Raw genomic sequence first — 22,093 nt, forward strand, 5'->3', positions numbered from 1 at the left:
AACGGACATCATCAACAACACGCAACAGCCGTTGATGGAATCGAACCCGCACTTTCTTAACTGTGAAGCAGACATGCTAACCAGTTCTCCACCGAGCCGCCAAAGAGTATAAATATTACGATATTGAGTTAAATACAAACCAGATTACAGATACAATGGAGCCTCGGTTTTCGACCACAATCCGTTCCAGAAGGCTGTTGGAGAACTGAATCGTTCAAATACCGAATCATGTTTTCCCATTACAAATAATGGAAAAAAAAAAATAATAATTTAAAAACCCCACCTTTTTAAAGTATTTTTTCATTTGTACATTTTTGTCCGATCGCGCAACTGCAGTGCCTAGCCTTATTGTGACAGAGCGGTCGCTAAAATTTAGAAAATATTTTTAAAGTCCTGATGTACTTTCCAAAATTTAAGTGGACCTCAGTGCGCAGGGAGCTTAATTTGGTCCGAGCGCTCACTGTTGCATTGCTTTAGGAGCGTCTTTGTGTTTTACTGGCTTTACTGATCCCACTTGCTTCCTTTAGAGGCATGATTAGAGTTGTTGCAATCCTCAGAGTAACGAGAATGTAATAACGAACAGAGTCAGTTGGCATGCGGGTCCTCTCATGAGGTTCGACAATCAAATTTCGTTCGACATCGGGAGCAAAAAATTCTCGAATTTATTCGTTCAAATATTGATTTGTTCGAGAACCGGGACGTTCGAAAGCCGAGGCTCCACTGTAAAACAATGTAACATTAACTTTCGACGAGGATGGGATTTGAACCCATGCGTGCAGAGCACAATGGATTAGCAATCCATCGCCTTAACCTCTCGGCCACCTCGTCTTGCTTATAGAGTGTTGACAACATGTTGTGCCGAGATACTTTGTGTGAAAATCCGACGAGTATGTGATATGAAATGCTGAGTGGAGAGCACAATGGAGTAGCAACCCATCGCCTAAATATCTCAGCGATCGCATCTCATGCATGAGTTGCATGGGCGACATGATATGGCATGTACGGGGTAGTATAAGCTACAAGGTAAAATAATATGATACTTTAGATGTGAAATGAAGAAGAGCTAAGCCACAAAAGAAGTGACACTGTCAGCAAAGAATTTTTTTTTTTCAATGTTGTCTCACCCCAAATCTTTGGGATCATCGGTTCTGCGCAGTTGGATAGTTCCACTAACATTTTAACATCAACATTCTTTCATGGTCTGCCTGGGTATCTCGGCTGATGATCCTAAAGAAAAGAACCTAAATTTCTTGTATGCTATGGCATGACTGTATAGCCTCCGGCCGTCATGACTACATTTTACCGTGGCACCATTGAGAGCGTCCTCTCCAGCTGTATTGCTGTTTGGGGTGGCGGCTGCACTGACTACAACGCTGATCACTCCTAGAATAAACAACCCTATCATCCCAGTTTGTTCCGTCCCTGGATCAAACCTGATACCCATCCGTCAGAAACAGCTCCAGAAATCAAAACACTCCACCAGAACCAAAACAATTCGAGCGACCCTGCTCAATATTAAATCATTAGTCAATAAATCACTTCTCATCAATGACCTCGTTACGAGTGATGAATTAGATATCATGTTTCTTACAGAGACCTGGCTTGATCTAGATAACAGAGAATATATTCTTATATATAATGATAATATAATATAATGAATCAACTCCACCTTATTTCAACTGCATTGACGCCCTCAGAATCGGAAAGAGAGGGGAAGGCGTTTTCCTAATCTATTCTGATTTGTTTCAATGTAAACGGACGTCATTTGGAGATTGTCTTTCGTTTGAGTGTCTTGCAGTTGTAATGAAGTCTTCTCCCCCTGTCCTACTTATGGTTGTATCCAGACCCCCAGGTTATGCTAATAACTTCTTTGTCGAATTCTCTGAACTCCTCGCTATAATCTCCTTGGAACATGGCTGTATATCAATAGTAGGTGACTTTAATATTCACATAGACAAACTCAATGATAATAACATCAAAGAACTAAACGACCTCCTTGACACCTTCGACCTATCCCAGCATATCTCTGGACCTACACACAACGGAGGCCATACACTCGATTTATTCATAACCAGAGGTCTTGAGTCATCTTTCCTCTCAGCAGTCGATATTGCCTTATCTGATCACTTCTGCATCTTTATCGAAATGAAGGTCACCCCTATAGCTCTCAGTCAACCACAAACCATTAAAAAGCGGCACTTTAATGAGGCCACTAGTACACTATGGAGGCCTTCTCGCAGGCCCCTACCCTTCCATCAGAATCTGTCAATGACCTCCTAGATAACTTCAACTCTAAAACCCTAAAAGATATCGACGCAGTAGCCCCTCTGAAAACCGAATTAATCTCTGGTAAGAAGAAAGCACCATGGACATACTCTCTCTCTGTAAAAGATAAAAAAAGAGAGCCTAGAAAAGCAGAACGCAAATGGCAAAAAACTAAACTTCACATTCATCATGATATTTACAAAGACAGCCTTAAATCCTATAACCAAGAACTACAAAAATCCAGACAATCTGTCAGGTTTATTTTGATGACTGAATAACTATTAAGAGAAGAGCACGGCAAACAGACCACAAGTGAGACTGAATATTAAGTCTTTTCTCGCGAGGAGTGCAGTACAGATCCTTCACAACAATCTCACTACACTAATTACCGTTTTTTTCCGTGTATAGTGCGCCAAATTTAACGAATTTATTGTCCTAAAATCTGGGGTGCGCATTATACATGGGTACAAAAAAAATTAAAAAACTTTTTTTAGAAAACAAAACCAACAACAGGACTGACTGACAAAGTCGTGGAACAAAAACACAGGGTGACATTACCAAAGACAGGAACAGAAAGCAAACAGACTGTCATGATTCGTCCCCGGCCACGTCCAGGTTGTCATTGTTTTGTCCGTCTGTGTGCTCATGTCCGTGGATCATGTGGGCTTCTGTCATGTCTTGTCCCCAGTTTTGCTAGGTTGCCATGGTTTCTGTTCGCGTCGCCCCTCCCCTCCTGTGTTCCCTCAATCAGTGTGATCATTCTCACCTGCCTCTCATTTCCAGTCTTGTATTTAAGTCCTGTCTCTGTGTCACTCCCCTGTCGGTTCATTGCGAATGTCACCCGGTCCCTTTGTCTCACATCTCGGTCAGTATCTGCTGTTGGTTTGGTTGCAAGTTATGTCTGTTTACAGAGTCATTCCGTAAGTTCCTGCAATAAACCCTGGTCCAAGCTGCACGTGGTCGCCCTGCTCCATCTTCCACTCCGTTCGTGACACAGACATCATGACAGTAACACATGCAATGATCCGACGGTGAGCGAGGGGCAGACAGGACTTAAATACAAAACACGTTACATCGATTGAGGTGACACAGGAAGAGAGGGGCGACGCGAACAGAAACTATGGCAACCTAGACACATAGCAAAACTGGGGACGAGACGTGACAAATGTCCCTCGAAATGAAACTTGAAATCACCAAGTTTTGGTTTCCAAGGGTGTTTTTATTCCTCGTCAACGTCTCTCCCATACAGAGCCGCCTTTTTCACGTCCGCACGCCTCGGTACGTATGATAAATGGGTACAGGCTTTTTTCCAGCATCAGCATGCCATTTTTAGGGTGCGTATTATACATGGGGGCGCACTATACACGGAAAAAAACGGTATCTGTATGCACTCCTGCTCTTTTTATTTGGATTTGCCCTACCCACAAAATGAGACAAGCCCTGTAAAAGGGGAGGAGGGAAGCACGTGGGCTTTGTCTCGTAAGAAGAAAAATCACAAGGTGTTACATACTGATATGGAACAGTGTGAGAAAGAGTACGAGCGATCAGCAACCATTCTTTGTGTCTGTGATGAATTCAGGAAACATGAGTGATCAGCGATCATTGTTTGTGTCTGTGATGAAATCAAGAAACATGACTGATCAGCAATCATTCTTTGTTGAAAAGGAACTGTCTTGGTAGATGTCTTCATTTTGCTGTGTCACTGAGTTGCCAGCTGCGTCCTGTCTGACCCAGCTGTAATCTCTCTTCTGTGGTACATCATAAAAACAGCAAGGCCAAACAGCAAGCATCTCTTGCAGTACTATTGGGGTAAAGCATTGATTAGAGAACGCATGATAACATATATATACATTTTTCTAACAATTCCCTCCTGTTTATCATAAGTTCTCAGAGACCACCTTACCACCCAAAAGCGGCCATTTCAAAAAGATTTTCAGCCGTAGGATCACAATTCATAAGAACAAATTTACACCCGGGAGGAGATCGAGCCTTAATAATCAATGTCAGAGTCGGGAAACAAATCGGACAGGTTTACCACAGGAGCTTCAAAGATGGAGCCATCGCTAGAGCGACAACCCTCGTCAGTCGCAAAGTCGTCCCCTTGGAGCAACAGAAAAGTCTCAGCTGCTGGAGAGATAGCAGTTGTAATTAATCTGTTAATTAGAGACCGGAGACACGGAATACAACAACATCCACACAAGGTCAAAACAGCAGAAAAAACGGCAAGGGAGACTAGGACCGAGGAAACCAGGGTACGGTACTGTCCGAACATGTTTAGCGAGTCGTTCCAAACCTCCGTGTTCACTCCACTGTGTTCCTTCATTTTCCCATTCAAGGTCCTCAGGCCCTCAAGGGCCTGGGACAGGCTTCCATCAGCGGCAGTACCATTTGGAATGAATGTGCAGCATTGCTCACCAAACATGGCGCAGACACCACCCTCTTTTGAGAGTAGCATGTCAAGGGCCATTCGGTTCTGGAAAGCCATGAGGGAAGTCGCGGCCAGTTGGGAGTGAACCGCCCTGAAACCCGCCTCGGTCCAATTTCCAAGCCTCTGCACGTTGTAATGGATGTAGTTGACCCTGTCGACATTTTTGTTGAGAGTACACCACCAACACAGGGTGGATTCAAAGCCAGCTGCTATCTGATTCACCAGCTTACACTTATCCGGTACTCCTCTGGGAACACCTATTGCATCAATTTTGGTCAGACCATCGTCAGCTGTCAAATTCAAAGATATTTTGGTTTCTACCAGCTTTTTCTTTTTTCTTTTCTTGGGATGTTGATACATATACATTTTAGCTTGACTACATTCTCTGAAAGCAATGGCTTCTTTTTTCTTTCTTCAATGGATATTACTATAAAGAATGCTCTGTCACACATTTCATAATCCAATAGACGTGATAGATTTCCCACAATCTTTGATCAATGGTGACGGTACAACATAAAGCAATGGTCACAAACCCATACATATGACATATTAAATTTCGTTTGTCTTTACAGCTTGTTTTGCCATTAGCAATCAATTGTTTCGTTTAGCAGTTTACTATAATACTAGTTACCTGAAACAAATTATCCACATTCACTTTAGATATATTCATCCCATTCTTTAACATCTACAGCGGTTGTTGACAAAGTACACATATAAACATCATACTTTCATGGCAGTCCAGATCTGACACAGCAGATCATCCTGCAAAGGTCAAATTGATCTTTTAAATCGCTACAATGCAGCATAATTATTATTATATATTTTTTTTTGGGAGTGATCAATATAAGTTGTTCACTCATCTCTCCCCTACTCGCATTCAGTGTTTTTGTTTAAACCAAATCAAACCATTTTGAGAATGCATGTCACAACCGTGCCAGAGCACGGTCTGCCTGCACTTCCCTCGGCCACACACCTTTCGTTACCGTAATGTCTGTCACCTGGTTCCTCTTGTTACCCTGTGTATTTAAGCCCTGCCCGTGTATTTCTCCCTGTCGGTGTCTACTGTTGTGACCTGTCCCTGTCCGCGCCCAGTGTTCCTGTCGTTTGGTTTTCCACGGTCTGTCTGGAGGCTCACGGTCAGAATTTTATCCTTGTCCAAGTTTCCAAGTGTCCAAGTATCCAAGTGTCCAAGAAGACTTCTGTCTGTTTGCTGGCCGTGAGTCTCTATCCCGCTTGTGTCTTCGTTTCCCCACCTGACTCCCTTCCAACTCCCTTTCCCTTCAATAAATCCTGGTTCAAGCTGCATTTGGTCGCCCTGGCTCACCTCATTCCTGACAGAAGACACCGACCAACACAGCGACCAGCGCTTGGACCCCCCTCCACCACCAGCTTCCGTTGTCCAAGCCACGCCACCAAGCCACGCCACCAAGCCAAGCAACCAAGCCAAGCAACCAAGCCAAGCCAAGCCAAGCCAAGCCAAGCCAAGCCAAGCCAAGCCAAGCCAAGCCAAGCCAAGCCAAGCCAAGCCAAGCCAAGCCAAGCCAAGCCAAGCCGAAACCAAGCCAAGCCAAGCCGAAACCAAGCCAAGCCAAGAAACCAAGCCACGCCAAGAAACCAAGCCTTGCCAAGCGAAACCCAAGCCAAGAAACCAAACCAAGCCAAGCCAAGCCGCCTTCAGCTACGCAGGATCCAGCGGCCAACCCCCGACCCTGTCCCGTCGGCGTGGATGCTACGGCCGCCACCAGTCCAGGCGGCGTGGATCCAGCGGCTGACTCCCGACCCTGTTCCGACGGCGCGGATGCTACGGCCGCCACCAATCCAGGCGGTGTGGATCAAGCGGCCGACCCCCGACCCAGTCCCGACGGCGCGGATGCTACCCTCGACCCTGTCGGTCTTCGGAGGCGTGTGCAGGGCTTAAAAAAGGCGTTTTTTTGCTTGGAATGGGTTCATTTTTATTCTATTATTTGTAATGGGAAAACATGATTCGGAATTTGAACGATTCACTTCTCGAACAGCCTTCTGGAACGGATTGTTGTCGTCAACCAAAGCTCCACTGTATTTGTAATGGGAAAAATAGATTCGGAATTCGATCGATTCGCTTCTCGAACCGCTTTCTGGAACGGATTGTGGTCAAAATCCAAGGTTTGACTGTATTTTTGCTATTCTTGTTAAAATCACACTTACATGTGAACTGGAAATGACAATAATAACACATAGTGAAAACCAAATTGAGCAAATTGGCTGCTTCAGAAGTGTGTGTCAAACTGGTAGCCCTTTGCCTTAATCAGTACCCAGGAAGTAGCTTTCGAATTAAGAAAGGTTGGTGACCCCTGGCATACAACATACAACAATAGGGAAAAAACACACTAAAACTAAAACTAAAGAGAATAATGAATGGATCCAGGTTCATATGGGAAGTGTCAAAGAGAAGTGATTTCAGAGCCTTTTTAAATTGGTGAGAAGAAAAGTCCCATAAAAATAGTGGTAGCGAATCGATGGCATTTAACAATGTCACATTGAATTATATAGATGCATTAAGATGCAGATATAGAAGATATAGATGCAGTAAGATTATCAATAGAGCCGATATATGCTTGAAATATATCATTGGAGCCACCGTGTATCACTATATCCGAGTGGCTAGTTTTGTTGGAACTACGCGGTTGACTAGACCTATTGCGAGCTAGCGCCCTTAGATTAGCTTCTATGTCGGATGCTCTGCCTCCAGGGATACACAATACTGTGGCTGGATTTTTAAGTGTGATGCTTTTCAGGTAATGGAGTCAACTATGACCAAGGTGCGAGAGCCAGTAGGCCGAAATGGCTTGGGACGGCTATGCGTCTTAACTGGCTTATCGTGGTTTGGGGCTAATGCTAACTGGGCTAGCAGGCTGACTACAGTCCGCATCTGGGTCCGCCACATTTACTGTTATACCACTATTCTGCTCTAGCTGGCGGACACGTCCCTCTAGCAGGGACGACCTCTCTGAGAGAAGGGTGCAGTTGGTGCAAAAAGCCGTACAAACCTCTTTATCCGCAGCCATACTTACGTGTCCGATGATCGACGGTAGACAAACAGCCACGAAGCCGGGCAGGAATTGACGGTCCGCGACTTTCAACAATAGTAAACTCCAAAAAGTGGAGTAAAAAGCGAGGAAAAACTAGAAAAGCATATAGAAATGTAGGAATGTAGATCGTCTCTCTAGTGACGCTGCGGCGCTCTACGTGGCAAACCGGAAGTATGATACAAAGTGAGGTTAAAAAGATGTAAAATAACACAAAGTAACAGAGAGCGAGTTACCGAGGTGGCGATCTGCGGCGCCATCTTACGATGTAATGATACCAACCAATGCATCTATATAATTACTCTGCTGCAAACACTGGTTAACGCACATGGATTGAAAACCTGCTTAAATGCTATTTCGCATAAAGAAGTAAACTCCCCGTCAGGGAATCGAACCCCGGTCTTCGGCGTGACAGGCGGAGATATTGTCCACTATACTAACGAGGACTGCGCTGCAGGGGGAAAGGAAAGCGAGGGGGCGGGCGAGAACGCTCTCGGAACACATGCGCGCATAACTATTATGTGGATTTTAACCGTCTGTAAAGGTTTCTAAAACAGTTCTGAAATGGGGCAATCTGCTGGTCCGGTTCGCATATGCCTGCTTTCAAGTTTAGAGAGCACTACCTTTAGTGGGAGCATTAGAGATTAAAGGTGAGGGGGTTATGGTAGGCGGGTTAGCAGGTTAAAGTTTATGTTATTAGGGTTTGTTAATTGTTAGGGTTTTAGGGTTAGCGTTAGGGCTTGAAGTTGGGGAATTGGGAGCCTTAGGCCAACCAGATTTCATTTATTCCATAAATCACTGGCATTCAGTCTTCAGGGCTTCCAATCAGAATGTAACGGGGTCAGCTGGTCTACTATGGGGCTCATTGGTACAGGGGAATGATTCTCGCCTAGGGTTCTTTGATTACCCGGGTTAAGGTCCCGAACGAGCTTTTCTTTGAAACACTGTTGTCTATCGCTGTGTGGACTGTTTGACAGGCCAATGTTACACAGAATGTAACATGGTCTGCAAGCTTTTTTTGTGGCTCGTTGGTCTAGGGAAGGGGTGTCAAACTCATTTTTGTCGCGGGCCACGTTGTAGTCAAAGATTCCCTCGACGGGCCATTATGACTGTCAACCCAAATAAATAAACACCTCATATTATATACAGTATAAGCTACAAAACAAACTGACAATAATAATAATAATAATTGCTTTTTCAAATCAGAGTGGAAACTTTTCAAATATTTCAAAAATAATTTTAAGAAGATTCTTGAAAGTTACAACAATTTGCAATTTTAGTATGACATACATTTAATGCACAATTTGTCGTTCCGGGCCACAGAAAATGATACGGTGGGCCATAACTGGCCCTCGGGCCTCGAGTTTGACACCAGTGATCTAGGGGTATGAATCTTGCTTTGGGTGTGAGAGGTCCGGGGTTCAACTCCCAGATGATCCCTTCGTTATCACATTGCTGTTGATCAACTAGCCCGATTTCATCTGAGGTGCATATTACATGGGCTGTCAATTAAAACAAAACGGGTTCAGTTAATTTACCTCGGGTCTCTTAAATCTTTTGTTTTGATTCTCATCACTTTTCGTCATGTGTCTTCCATTGCGCCACTCACCCTACAAGACTGTATCGACTGTAAACTTGTGTGGAAAACTGTCATTGTCCAAAGGAAGGCTGTCTAGCAACAGTGACCAGCAGACAAATTCAACAAGGTAATTTGATTAAACCATAACCCGGATTCGAATCGACCACTACACGATCATGGCGTGTATGCAGTAGCGTTAAAAAAGTTATGCATATTGGCCATGATCGTATAGTGGTTAGTACTCTGCGTTGAAGCTGCAGCAACCCTGGTTCAAATCTGGGTCATGGCATAATTTACTTTGAAGAATTTCTCCCTTGCTCACTATTGCTAAACTGCCATCTTGTGGACAACGACGATTTTCCACACAAGTTTACGGTCAGTGGCCGTAACTTGTAGGGCGAATGGCATATTCAAATAATGTCACCCTTTTTTTTTTGCAAAAGTGTTACAAGCCACATATTCCCGTGGGGCTCGTGGAGCAGTGGGTAACGCATCTGTCTACAGATCAGAAGATTCCAGGACTCCTGGCCAGCTCACATGCCATTTTGAGGTCAACATTAGCTATGTGTAGTTTATGTGAACTTTTGGGTTGAAGTAACTCACAGACACTGTCAACAAATAGTCTTTCCAATTTTGTCTCGTCTTAGGGATCATCGGATCTGCGTAGTTATTGGATAGTTCCACCAACATTTTAATATCAACATTCTTTTATGGTCTGCCTGGGTGTCGTGGCTGAAGATCCTAGAGAAAAGACCCTAAACATGCAACTGCATATTGGCCATAATATAGCATTGAGGCAACTGCAACCCCAGTTTGAATCTGGTTAATAGCAGAATAAACTTGTTACAGTTATTTTTTATTCACCCTAAACAGTCTTACGTTGGACCATGACAAATTTACATACACACAAGCTTACAGAAAATGACAACTTCCCGTGGGGCTAGTGCAGTGCTTCTCAAATAGGGGGCGCGGTGCTATTCCTGGGGGGGCGCGTGTGACCCTGGGGAACAGGCTTTTTTTTTTGGCAGTACTAGAATAAAGTGTAATTGCGCGTTTACTACAGCAGGGGGCAGTGGCGCTCTCATTGTTACTTCTGTCACGTTTGCGACAGTGCAACATTTTACGACTTACAAGACAAGTTAGGATAGTCACGGTGGGGAGGGGGGGCGCGAATAGATTTCTTCTTGCTAGGGGGGGGCGTAACAGAAAATAATTGAGAAGCACTGGGCTAGTGGCTCGTTCCTTGCTCTGAACGGACAGCCAAAACGATTCCTAACACTTACTAACTAAGTCCTAACCAATTCCTGTGTGTGTATGGGGGGGGGGGGGGCGCAAAGGAACTAATCAGATGGCCCGAATCCATGCATGGCCGATGACGGCAGTGATCAACACAGTGATATTTGAGAAGTGAAATGAAGTTTATAGGATTTGCAGACAGTGTGCAATCATTATTTAAACAAAAGTAGGCAGGTGCATACATTTGGAAACCCCATCAGAAAAATGACATCAATATTTAGTAGTTCCTCCTTTTGCAGAAATAACAGCCACTAAACCAGTGGTTCTTAACCTGGATTCGGTCAAACTCTATGAGTTCAGTAAGTCGGTCTCAGGGGTTCAGCAGAGCCGAACACACCTGATTTATAAATTCGTGATAACGCATATCTTAACTGGTCTCGCAAAGGCAAAAGCAGAAGTCCTACTGATTTGCTGGCATGTCATTTTTCGTGAAGTCATGCATTGTGTTGGTTTTATTCTTTCAACAAGGTGGTGTTCATGCACTTCTGCATGAGTTACGCTCTATTCTTCTGGCCCAACTCTTTCGGCGCAGCCGATAGGTAGATATGATGACCATGGAAAGTTCTTTGTGAATTATCAATCTTTGCCTTTCATATTCATCGGGACTACACTATTAATAGGTACCTACACTGTGTATTTGGATAGAGACTGCTGAAAGTGTACACATATGCCTCGTGAACTACATGCATTACTGCGGGTGAAGCGTGAACAAATAAGTCAGCAGACAAGTTTGCCGATTTATTAGTGCCCAGAAGAGAAGCACTTCACAGTTTAACTATTTAATGTCTGCCAGAATGATCGATGTACAGCTGTGGAGCCCTTTCTGCGAGATGCGAAAGAAGGTCCCTCTCCCAGCGCCAAGGTTCTTTATACTACTCTGGGCCGCCTTCCTGCAAGGAGGCGACTCTGCCTAGCCTAGCGGTGGCCAACCCGCGGCTCGCGAGCCGCATGCGGCTCTTTGGCTGGTTTCATGCGGCTCTTTTACGTTCATATCAACATTTGTGTTTATTTTTTGTGCGTATTTGCTTCGCTTCAGTTCAATATGGTATTTTGGTCAAACGCGCATGCGCGTGAGGTGAAATCCCGCAAAGGAGGAGGGACAAACAGAGTGACTGGTTTTGCTGGCTTTTTAACGAATGGCGACTGTGACTACGGGGGCCCATTAGGTCCAGAAAAGCTGACACGACGCTTGCCAAAATGGCAAGGAAAAAATGCAAAGCTAAACGAATATATGACGATGAACACAGGATGTTTTGAACAGAGTTAAAGTTGTTTTTTGTTGAACGCTATGGCAAGCCATTCTGCCTGATATGTTGGACGTCATTGGCGCATTTAAAAGCTTCAAATGGTCAGCGCCACTTCAGCTCACTTCATGCCAATATTGATAAGGACTTTGCAAAATGGACTGAATTTCGCAAGCACAAGTTTGGAGACTTTGAACGTTTTTTTTTAAAAATTACGAAGCACTCAGAGACTGTCACACTTGCATTGTTTCAACTGACTTGGAATATTGCGCAGGCTAAAAAGCCATACAATGAAGTGGAGTTCGTTAAAATATGCCTCAGTGACGTTATTGAAATCCTGTTTCCTGAAAATGACAAACTAAAACAAATGGTCTGTCCCGCCACACATAGTAAGTGAAAAAACTTATGTTTTTGTTTGTGGAATTTGTTGAACTGAGTTTGTCTGTGTGAGACAATGCACACAATGTTCATTGTCTAAAATGTGGTCTTTGGTCTGTGGTTTTAGTACTGTAGGAGTCAATTTGTCATTATCATGTTGGTGCGTGACATAATAATGTCACACAATATATTTGGCTGAGCAGAGGGGTGTGTGTGTGTGTGTGTGCGTGTGTGTGTGTGTGTGTGTGCGTGTGCGTCTGTGTGTGTGTGTTTGTGTGTGTGTGTGGGGGGGGGGGTTCATGTGTGCTCAGGTGTATGATGTGGCTCTTTGCGATGACACAGTAAAAAATGTGGCTCTTAGTCTCTGACTGGTTAGTAAGCTGCTGTGATAACGTGTGACCTTGTAGTCTTAACTGAGAGCGACTTCTACATATGTGCAAAGGGTGTCATAGAGAAGAGAAAGCTAATAAAGCAAGACAAGGGTTACAGCGATAAAACGGCATAGCTAAAGCTACCTAGCTAATCACATGTGCCAAAGAAGCCTATTCTAACAAACCGTTGGTGAGAATGGGTAGACAGGGAAGCCTGTAATGTCATGACTCGTCCCCGGTCACGTCCATGTTGTCATAGTTTTGTCCGTGTGTCTGTGTGCTCACCCCTCCCCTCCTGTGTGCCCATGATCAGTGCGATCATTCTCACCTGCCTCTTGTTACCTGTCTTGTATTTTAAGTCCTGTCTGTGTATCACTCCCTGTCGGAGCATTGATGTGTTTGTCACTGTTATGAGTTTTTTTTGGTTCCTGTCTTGGTAATGTCACCCTGTCTTTTTGTCTCACGTCTCTGTTGTTGGTTTTGTTAGTAAGTCTTGTCAGTTTGCCGAGTCTTTTGAGTTTGCTTCAATAAACCGTGGTCCAAGCTGCACTTGGTCTCCCTGCTCCATTTCCACACTCCGTTCGTAACATGTAAGCGAGTCCATCACTCGTATACTCCATCGCTTTTCGGCCTTTTGGCTAAAATCAAGTGTAGTATCTGTTCTTGGGTTTGGAGGATTAAGAGAGCTGACCATAGAAGAGAGAATTTTAACCATAAAAGTGGTGATTTTACCCTTGGTTTTACTAATCAGTTCTGTTTTATCCCAACAATGAAGGTGCTTTTAGAGTTGGACCGAGCCATTTTTTACTTCATCTGGAAATCCAAGTTGGAGAGACTGAAGAAGGACACCATGAAGAAAAACAAAAAAAAGGGAGGAAAAGGAGTGCCAGACTTAAAGCTCTTCTTAAAGCCTCGGAAGCAGATATGTTGCCCTGCACCTGCGAAGCGCGCTCCTTACACCAAATGCACCGAAAAGCCAAGCAATGACACGATTCTGGATGGACTCATACCTCCGGAAACTAAAACTAATAACCACCGACCAAAGAATTCCTGTGTCTTTTAACCTGCCACCTTCTTAGTGTAGTATCTGTTCTTGGGTTTGGGGGATTAAGAGAGCTGACCATAGAAGAGAGAATTTTAACCATAAAAGTGGTGATTTTACCCTTGGTTTTACTAATCAGTTCTGTTTTCATCCCAACAATGAAGGTGCTTTTAGAGTTGGACCGAGCCATTTTTTACTTCATCTGGAAATCCAAGTTGGAGAGACTGAAGAAGGACACTATGAAGAAAAACAAAAAAAAGGGAGGAAAAGGAGTGCCGGACTTAAAGCTCTTCTTAAAGCCTCGGAAGCAGATATGTTGCCCTGCACCTGCGAAGCGCGCTCCTTACACCAAATGCACCGAAAAGCCAAGCAATGACACGATTCTGGATGGACTCATACCTCCGGAAACTAAAACTAATAACCACCGACCAAAGAATTCCTGTGTCTTTTAACCTGCCACCTTCTTATTCCTTAATCAAGAAGTTTTTGAAGAACTTTAAATTAGAGCAAGAAAATAGTGAAATTTTAACAAATCACAGATGTATGATCTCTGTCGTACAGGAGCGGGAAGCGGTGCGTCCAGTGCGCGGGCTTGCATTCGGCGAGCCCGCAACAGTTTGGCGCAACGACAACCACCCCGCCCTGTCAAAACAAACTTCGGGACCTGTCATGGATGGTGGCCCATGATGTCCTCCCAGTCAGGTCCGTTATGCACTCTCGGGGCATGTCAGCTCTCTCAACGTGCCCTGACCTGGCTGTGGCGCCCAGGAGTCAGTGTGGGACCTGCTCTGGTAGTGCAGGGCTGCCGTAGACCTGTGGGTGACCTACAATTCCCCGCAAGGTAAGCGCAGAATGCAGACCTTGTACTTTATGCAGTAACCCCGTTGAAAATCAAGCAAGAAGACTTTACAAAGCAGTCGCTGACCTTTGCTGCCATCAAAGACGCCATGTGGACTTCCAGTAACTTGCTGGTAAGGAAGAACAGACAGATACCCCCCCCCCCCCAGCCCGTGGCTGTGCTCCAAATGGCTGCAGCAACTCTCACAGCTGCACACGGCAAACCTAGGAGACATCGACCTGGTATTGCAGTACCTCCAGGAATGGTGCACCCCCTCTACTGGTCAAATCAATAGTTCATATGTTAGAAAACCATTTCAATCCGTTCGCTTCATTCTTACAGGATTAAGCAGTCAATTATGACTTGATGGGGTCTGATCTCAATGTAAGATGTTAGGATTTGAGGCTTCCCCACCAAACGGTTTGCAAATAGGTTCATTTCTCGAGGCTTCATGTGCACACAACCCCCCCCCCCCTTGCTGGTCAAAAGGAGTAATTTATTCCATTAATGAGAATTACACTCACCTTTATATTTTGCTTCATGTAGTCTGATCAAAATGAATAAAACTTCACTGTATGTCCATTCACATGTAACATTGAAGGATGTGGACGTGTGTTTCAATATGTAAATAAATACCATCGTTGTCTATTAAGAAGTTAAAAGTTGATGAAACACATTTCTTTTTTTGTAGGGATGCTGTCTTTTAACAAGGAAAGACTGATATGCTTATGGATGAAGATGATTTGTACTTGTGATTGTGCTTGTAAACAGTAAAGCGGAGTGCGTGTGCAATTGAGGGGGTGGTTATTGGTTTTATTCAAAAACAATATTTTTGGCCAAATTACAATAGACTGACATGTGCCCATTCAGTGGGAACCACCAGAAATTAAACTGCATTGATAAACGAGGTCCCTTCGTTAGTCGTCACCTTACCGTGGTGGAAGGGTTTGCGCGCCCCAATGATCCTGGAGCCATGTTGTCTGGGGCTTCATGCCCCTGGTTGGGTCACCCATGGCAAACGGATCCTAGGTGAGGGGCCAGACAAAGCACGGCTCTCACAAGCCCCTTATGAAGAAAAACATAATTGGATTTTGTTTTTCCTCACCCGGACGCGGGTTACCGGGGCCCCCCCTCTGGAGCCAGGCCTGGAGGTGGGGCTCGAAGGCGAGTGTCTGGTGGCCGGGCCTTCGCCCATGGGGCCCGGCCGGGCACAGCCTGTTAGGGTTTGCAGAATATCTTCATCGTATGATTATGTTGGAATATAACCTGTAATAATTTAACTAGTGTGTCCTGTCTAGACAAAATTAGTTTACCAAAGTGCTAAGATCATTTCAACTTATTGACTAGCTGCAGAGGAAGCAATCGAAGTTGCTTTGTTTACAGCACGTCGTAAAAGGTCCCTTGCTATGCTTTGATCAGCAGGGGACCGTCTTCACCCTATCCTGTGTGTTCCCACACCCCCACTTTCAACCCCCACTTTCAACCCCACTCTGTTTCTCTCAATAAATAAGCGCCTGACGAGGCCTGAGTCAGACTTCATTCGACCATCGCTGTGAGCACAGCGACGAGTGAACTCTCCGCCTGCAGGTGCCTAAAATGACTAACTTGACTCCAGTGTGGTTCTTGCAAAATAAGTTAGAGTGAGCAGCACCCTAACATTTTGGTGCCAAAACCCGGGACCCTCATACCCGCCATCTGGCTGACGGAGGAGGACGTGCTGCATTGTCGACAAGCCAGCGTCCTTTATGGGGACCTGGAAAAGAAAGTCCTGGGAAGAGAATTTCTTCGCTGGGCCAGCATCTTAGGTCTGCCTTCGTCTGTCAGAGGTGGTTTGACGGGGTCCCACATTGCAGCGGACCGAGGAGACAAGTAAGTCATGGAAAAAAGCGCAGATACGGCTTTGGTTTGTCCGAGCTATGAGATACGGCTTTGGTTTGTCCGAGCTATGAGATACGGCTTTGGTTCGTCCTAGCTATGAGATACGGCTTTGGTTTGTCCTAGCTATGAGATACGGCTTTGGTGTTTCCAAGCTATGAAACAGCTGGGTTTCAAGTCCCAGTGGAAGGAACGGGCTAAGAAAAAGAACAGAGCTTCTTTTTCTTAAGTGAAGAAGGGCGTGGATTCTTTTTTTTGTCCGTTGTTCCAAGCTGTTTGCATGAATGTTGTGTGGTTGAGAGTGTGCGACTGGTAGGATAAATTGACTGCAGAGAGAATTTGGTAAGGGGTCAATTTAAACCTGCATTGAGGATCCTCATAGAAAAGAAAAAAAGAAATAACAAAAAAAAATTGTATAAACCTAAATTACCGAATTAAGATGGGAAATAAGAACGGTAGATTTCTAGCTCTTGAAGAAGATGAGAAGTTCATGGCGAGTAAATGTCTTAATTGTATGCAATACATGCCGAAGTGGAGGAAAAAGTATGGTGTAGAAGGAAAGAGAGAGAGTTGAATCGTGCTAGAATGTGGTTGAAAGCTTCGCAAGAGAGAAGAGAACAAACTCAAGAGACAAAAAATGGAAAGATAAAAAGTGATGAGACCACCATTCAATTAAGGTTTGGAAAAGAATTCTGGGTGCACAGTGGCATCCCATTTGATGATGATAATGATCTAAATGAAGATGCAACGATCTTCTTCCGAAGCTCCCAAAAGGGCAGAGGAGGAGTAAGAGACCAACAAGGCCGCAGGCCGCCATTCAATTCAAACTCCAGCTCAAATTTGGACTGTTGGAACTGTGGGAAACGGAGCCACTTGGCGAGAGTATGTCGTTGTGTAAAACAATACCAATCAAAGGGTGGAGGAGGAGGCAGAGGAAAATGTCAAGCTTCCCCCCCCTTTTTTTGACCGCTCATGCTAATACAGAGACATTGTATGCTACATTTAATGGAAATTATTGATTGGTTGTGTTGTAAGATTATACGATCTTCTATATGCAAGCTGAATCTGAGAGATTGAGTTCTTTAAATTTGAAAACAAAGAAAAAACTTAATTTAATTAATTTGCCAGCCGTTTTTATTGTATTGAGTTTTTGGGGGGATTAGTGGATTGTTCTATTAGGAACCTTGAATTGAAAATGGTATGTGAATGTTGTGTGGAGTGCTTGGATGAATTGGGACCAATGTGATGGAAAGATTCCTTTTTGGAGACTGTGTGTGAGATGCAAATGAGCATTGATGACTGAATGCCCGACTGAAGGGAAAATACAGGTTGAATGGTTGAAGTTGTTGGAGACTGCTATGGACAAGTAGTTGAGCGACTTTGAAGGAAGAATGATTTTGAGTAAGTTAGATGCTAGGAAGGAAAGAAAAGAAAGAAACAAATACAAACAAAAGAGAGAAAAAAAAGGTTGCTTTTGACAAGAGTTGCAAAGGACAGACAAAGGAACAGTCCTTGACCCGGCATTTGCGTTTGGCGGTCGTCAATGTGGTTCCAAGACCTGCGTCTTGTGGTTTGTCATTTGTAACGTTTGGCTGTTGTGAACTTCCCAAACAGACATAAGTGATTTGGGCTTTTGTTGTTTGTTGTAATTGGTTAGTGGGAGGACTGCTGGAGCTTGCTCCTTCAGTGTCTCACCTGTGCCTTCCTGCCTTCCATTGTCTCCACTTAGACTGGACTGTGGAGGGGGGAGTGTGGTATTGTGGTGTGAAAAGGGTGTAGGAGCCGGCTCCTGTGGTGATTGATATTGTAATTTGATTGTGGGGGAAACTGATGTAGGTGTGGGGCTCTGGACTCTGCGGGTAGCTGTTTGCTGGGTTGGCGCGAGTGGGGGACGGCGGCATTGATTGTCCCAGTACTGGCCAAGCTGGGATAAATCAGTATGAAAATGCCGGGCCCCCCCCTCTTGCTTCCCTTGCTGTGGCTGCGCGCAGAGTAGGGTCGTACCCACTCCAGGGGTGTGCTGAGTGCGTGGTGGCAAGTGATATTGAAGCAGGGTGATGCCTAGGGAAGGTGTGACAATAGTTGCACGAAGGATAAAAGGCACTGAGGAAAGAAAAAAGAAAAAGGAAAAGTATAACCAACACGTCAAAATAGAGGATGACGTCTGCGCAGCGTTGTTTGTTGGTATTGTTTGTGAGCTGTGTCTCTGCTGTTTTTGTGTTGTCTGTGTGTTGTGTTATGTGTTAAAAGAATGAAATTCGCTAATATAGGTGCACTAAAGAATTTATTTATCTGTAGTCTATCTGATTTTCACCGCAAAACAAAACCGATTTTGTTAAGATAGGAAGGAAAAATAAAAAAGCGAGCAATTTGTTTATGGGCAGAAACTGGTCCACGCTCCTTTAATGCCTAGCCTTGGTTAGACAAAATTTGAGAGATGGAAAGAACTTGCTTTCTGGAATTGGATGATGAACAATTATGAAGTAACGACATTTCAAAGCTAAAATTTGAGAATAAGAGAGCGATTGAGTTAGTTAAAGTTATGGAACTACAACAGTTAACCATTATATTATTTTACCAGCAGTTATTATTATTATTATTTTTTTTATTATTTTTTTTTTTTATTCGATTGGTGGATTGGGTTGTTACGTTGAGAAAGGAAAGGAAACGATACAAATGGGCAGCTGTATTGAGCCATGGGGTTGTCACGTGCTGTTGACACCTGGCTCAACAGGGGGGATGGAAGGGCAGTTCAGTCAGCTTTATACAACATATGAATTTGATTCATATTCAAAACGTTTATGAATTTTTTTTTAGAGCTTGTTTAACATGTGCTTAACACAATCCACAGGGTTATAATGCCTGGTCATAATAGATGCATTCTAAAAATGGATTGAATCGGCTTCAAAATAAACATTGAATGCCTTAACAGTGGCAGAAGGGTTATGTAAAGAAATAATAGTTTGTCAACAACTGCTGTAGATGTTAAAGAATGGAATCAATATCTCGAGAATGAATGTGGATAGGTTGTTTACCGATTGTGAAATGTGCGACAAAGTGTTCTAAATAATATCCGTTGAATGGAAGAAAAAGAAAAGAAACCATTGCTTTTAGAGAATGTAGTCAACCAAAATTATATATGTACCAACATGCCAAGATCTGGGAAAAAGCTGGAAAAAATAAAAACATAATGTCTTTAAATTTTAGAGGCGACAATGATCTGACTGAAATTGATGCAATTAGAGTCCCCAGAGGAGTTCCTGATTAATAAGAATTAACTGACCAAATTGAAGCGGGATGGGAGTCCTCCATTTGCTGCTGGTGGACGATGAACAAGAACGTTGACAGGATAAATTACATCCATTGCAACATGCAGAAATTGGGCAAACGGACACAAGCGGGACTTGAGGCAGTGCACGAACAGCTAGCCATGACTTCCCTAATGTCAATCCAGAACCGCAATGCTCTTGTTATGTTGTTGTCTGGGAAAGGAAGGGTCTGCGCAATGTTCAGGGAACAATGCTGCACCTTCATCCAGAATGACACCGCCCCTGATGGGACCCTGACGAAGGTGATTGCAAACTTGCAATCCCTCAACACGAGGATGAAAGAGCACAACAAGTGGATGACTGCTTTTGGGAAGTATGAAGCCCTTGTGTCCTCAATAACTGCTATACTCACCTTGTGTGGATGTTGTTGTATTCCATGTCTCCGTGCTCTGTTTAATCGTCTTATCACTACAGCAATCTCGCCCATGGACGACGAGATGGCCCGGGTATGTCTAATGTCTGAACGACAGCATGTTGATAACGATGATGGTGATGCAATTTTTGCACTTGAGTTTACAGACTTTTTCCCAGATCTGTGTGTTTCCGAATAATGATGTCGCAACATTTATCCTCTTTGGTGGAAATATTTGTGCGCATACTTGTGATCCGACAACTGAAAATCAAGTGAAGTGGTTGTTTTTGGTAATGTTAAAAATTTAGCAAATGCGTGATAAGCAGGAGGGAAATGTTGGAATAATTTAAGTGAAGCCTTGGCCTGCCAGACCTGTAGGCCTTGTCTTTACGAGTTTATGGCTTTCCTTTTATCTACGTTCTTTCTTTTTAGTGACAGGGAAGTCTCTTTAGTGACAGGGAAGTCTTGATTGATTGATTGATTGATTGATTGAATATTTATTGATCCCCAGGGGTGGGGAAATTCAGGCCCCAGCAGTATCCATACCACAGAGTGGGTATACAAAAAACACACAGATGGCATGAGCGCAACTCAATAGGCTCTCACAAGGCTGCCACACAACGGCGCCACAAAGAAAGTCAGAAAGTGCACAAGATAAAAGCCATCAAAGCAAATCCAAGCTAAAAGACAAAGGAAAAAAAAGCAACAGCGGCCACCTAGCACCCCTCAATACAAGAGAACACCCCAAAACACACAAAATAGCCTCCACGGGGTCCATCGACAGGTGTAAGGGCAGTCCAGTTCAACGGTGCCCAATGGACCGTGGTGGTGAATCGGTGAAAACATCACAAAGCAGGCAAACGTGTGAGCAGCGTCCCGGGCACCCTGTCGGGGGACGTGCAGATGGCCACCACGGGGCTAGCATGGCGAAAGTCGTCGGTTCCGACGAGCACGAGGGAGCGGACTCCCCACAGGTGTTGCGGCTGCAAGGCCAATGCGAGGGACCCGGTCATCACTGGTCGGATAAGCAGGAAGCCGTCGTAGAGTTACGCCGGCCTCGACCGATGATCCCGGTCCGGTCCCAGGAAGAAAAAATAAATAAAATAAAATATCCGATCCGAAGAGGTACCGAGGTGCGGTAGAAGGCACCAGCATCGCCGAATGGACAAAAAGACAGAAAGAAAAAGGAGAAAATAAGGAAATAAAGAGGAAAAGAGAGAACACTGCTGGGAGGCAGCCACTCACGGCGCCATACCAAGAGAATGATTTTGATCCCTGTCAGCCATATGTGTCCTTCCTGTCCTTATGTTATCTGTGTGTTTTTGTTTCTGTAAGAAGCCTTCACTAACAATGAGCAGAGCTTATTTGCATAGGCAAAATGTTCTTATTTGGTTGAAGGAAACTCCATTCCTTTTAGTTAACTGTAGGTTTGGTTCATAGATTGTTGTTGATCAGAACTGTTTTTCTTTGTTAAACATAGTTTGAAGTAGTTGCGTACAAGTTATCCTATATTTACTCAATGTTTGTTTAAGGAACTGCATACCAGTTACCTTACATTAATTTAACATTTGTTTTAGTGTTTAGGACAAGTTACTTATTGTTATTGGGTGTTAATTTGCTAAGTAGATAAAGTCTAGCCAAGGTCTAGTTGCATTGTTCCACAGGAAAGTGGCAATTTAAGTTATCTGATCTCACTCGCCGACAACTCGGCCAACAACTGGAGAAGAACAGATGGACAAACTCTGCGGGGGTCACGGGCCGACAATGAAGTGCTAGTTCACACCGCACTACATTCCTTAGCTAATCAACCTTGCTACAGACACAATCTTCCCTCCCTTTGGTGTAGCAACGCCTCTGTAACCAGGGCAACCAAAACAGTGATGAGAGGAGCAGAACATCTCAAATGACTAATGCAAAGGTTGCAGAAAAGGTGCTGTTTTTTGCTGTTTTCCGGACGTGCTGCTGTCCTTTCGGTGGCGGATCCAGGTCCAGATCATCCCAACGTTCCAAAGAAGGAGGGGGACGGGGCCT

At 44.2% G+C, this 22,093-nt stretch overlaps 2 non-coding genes across 2 annotated transcripts; one reads left to right on the plus strand and one right to left on the minus strand.

Moving 5' to 3' along the window:
• Window positions 1–746: 746 nt before the first annotated feature.
• Window positions 747–828, minus strand: trnas-gcu (transfer RNA serine (anticodon GCU)). Its single transcript has one exon. It is a non-coding gene; the product is annotated as a tRNA-Ser (tRNA).
• A 12,416-nt stretch (window positions 829–13,244) lies between these two features.
• Window positions 13,245–13,439, plus strand: LOC133147135 (U2 spliceosomal RNA). The gene has a single exon (XR_009711526.1). It is a non-coding gene; the product is annotated as a U2 spliceosomal RNA (small nuclear RNA).
• The last annotated feature ends 8,654 nt before the right edge of the window (window positions 13,440–22,093 follow it).

This window comes from Syngnathus typhle, unplaced genomic scaffold, assembly GCF_033458585.1.
Source record: "Syngnathus typhle isolate RoL2023-S1 ecotype Sweden unplaced genomic scaffold, RoL_Styp_1.0 HiC_scaffold_33, whole genome shotgun sequence".
In the NCBI taxonomy this organism is placed as follows: domain Eukaryota; kingdom Metazoa; phylum Chordata; class Actinopteri; order Syngnathiformes; family Syngnathidae; genus Syngnathus; species Syngnathus typhle.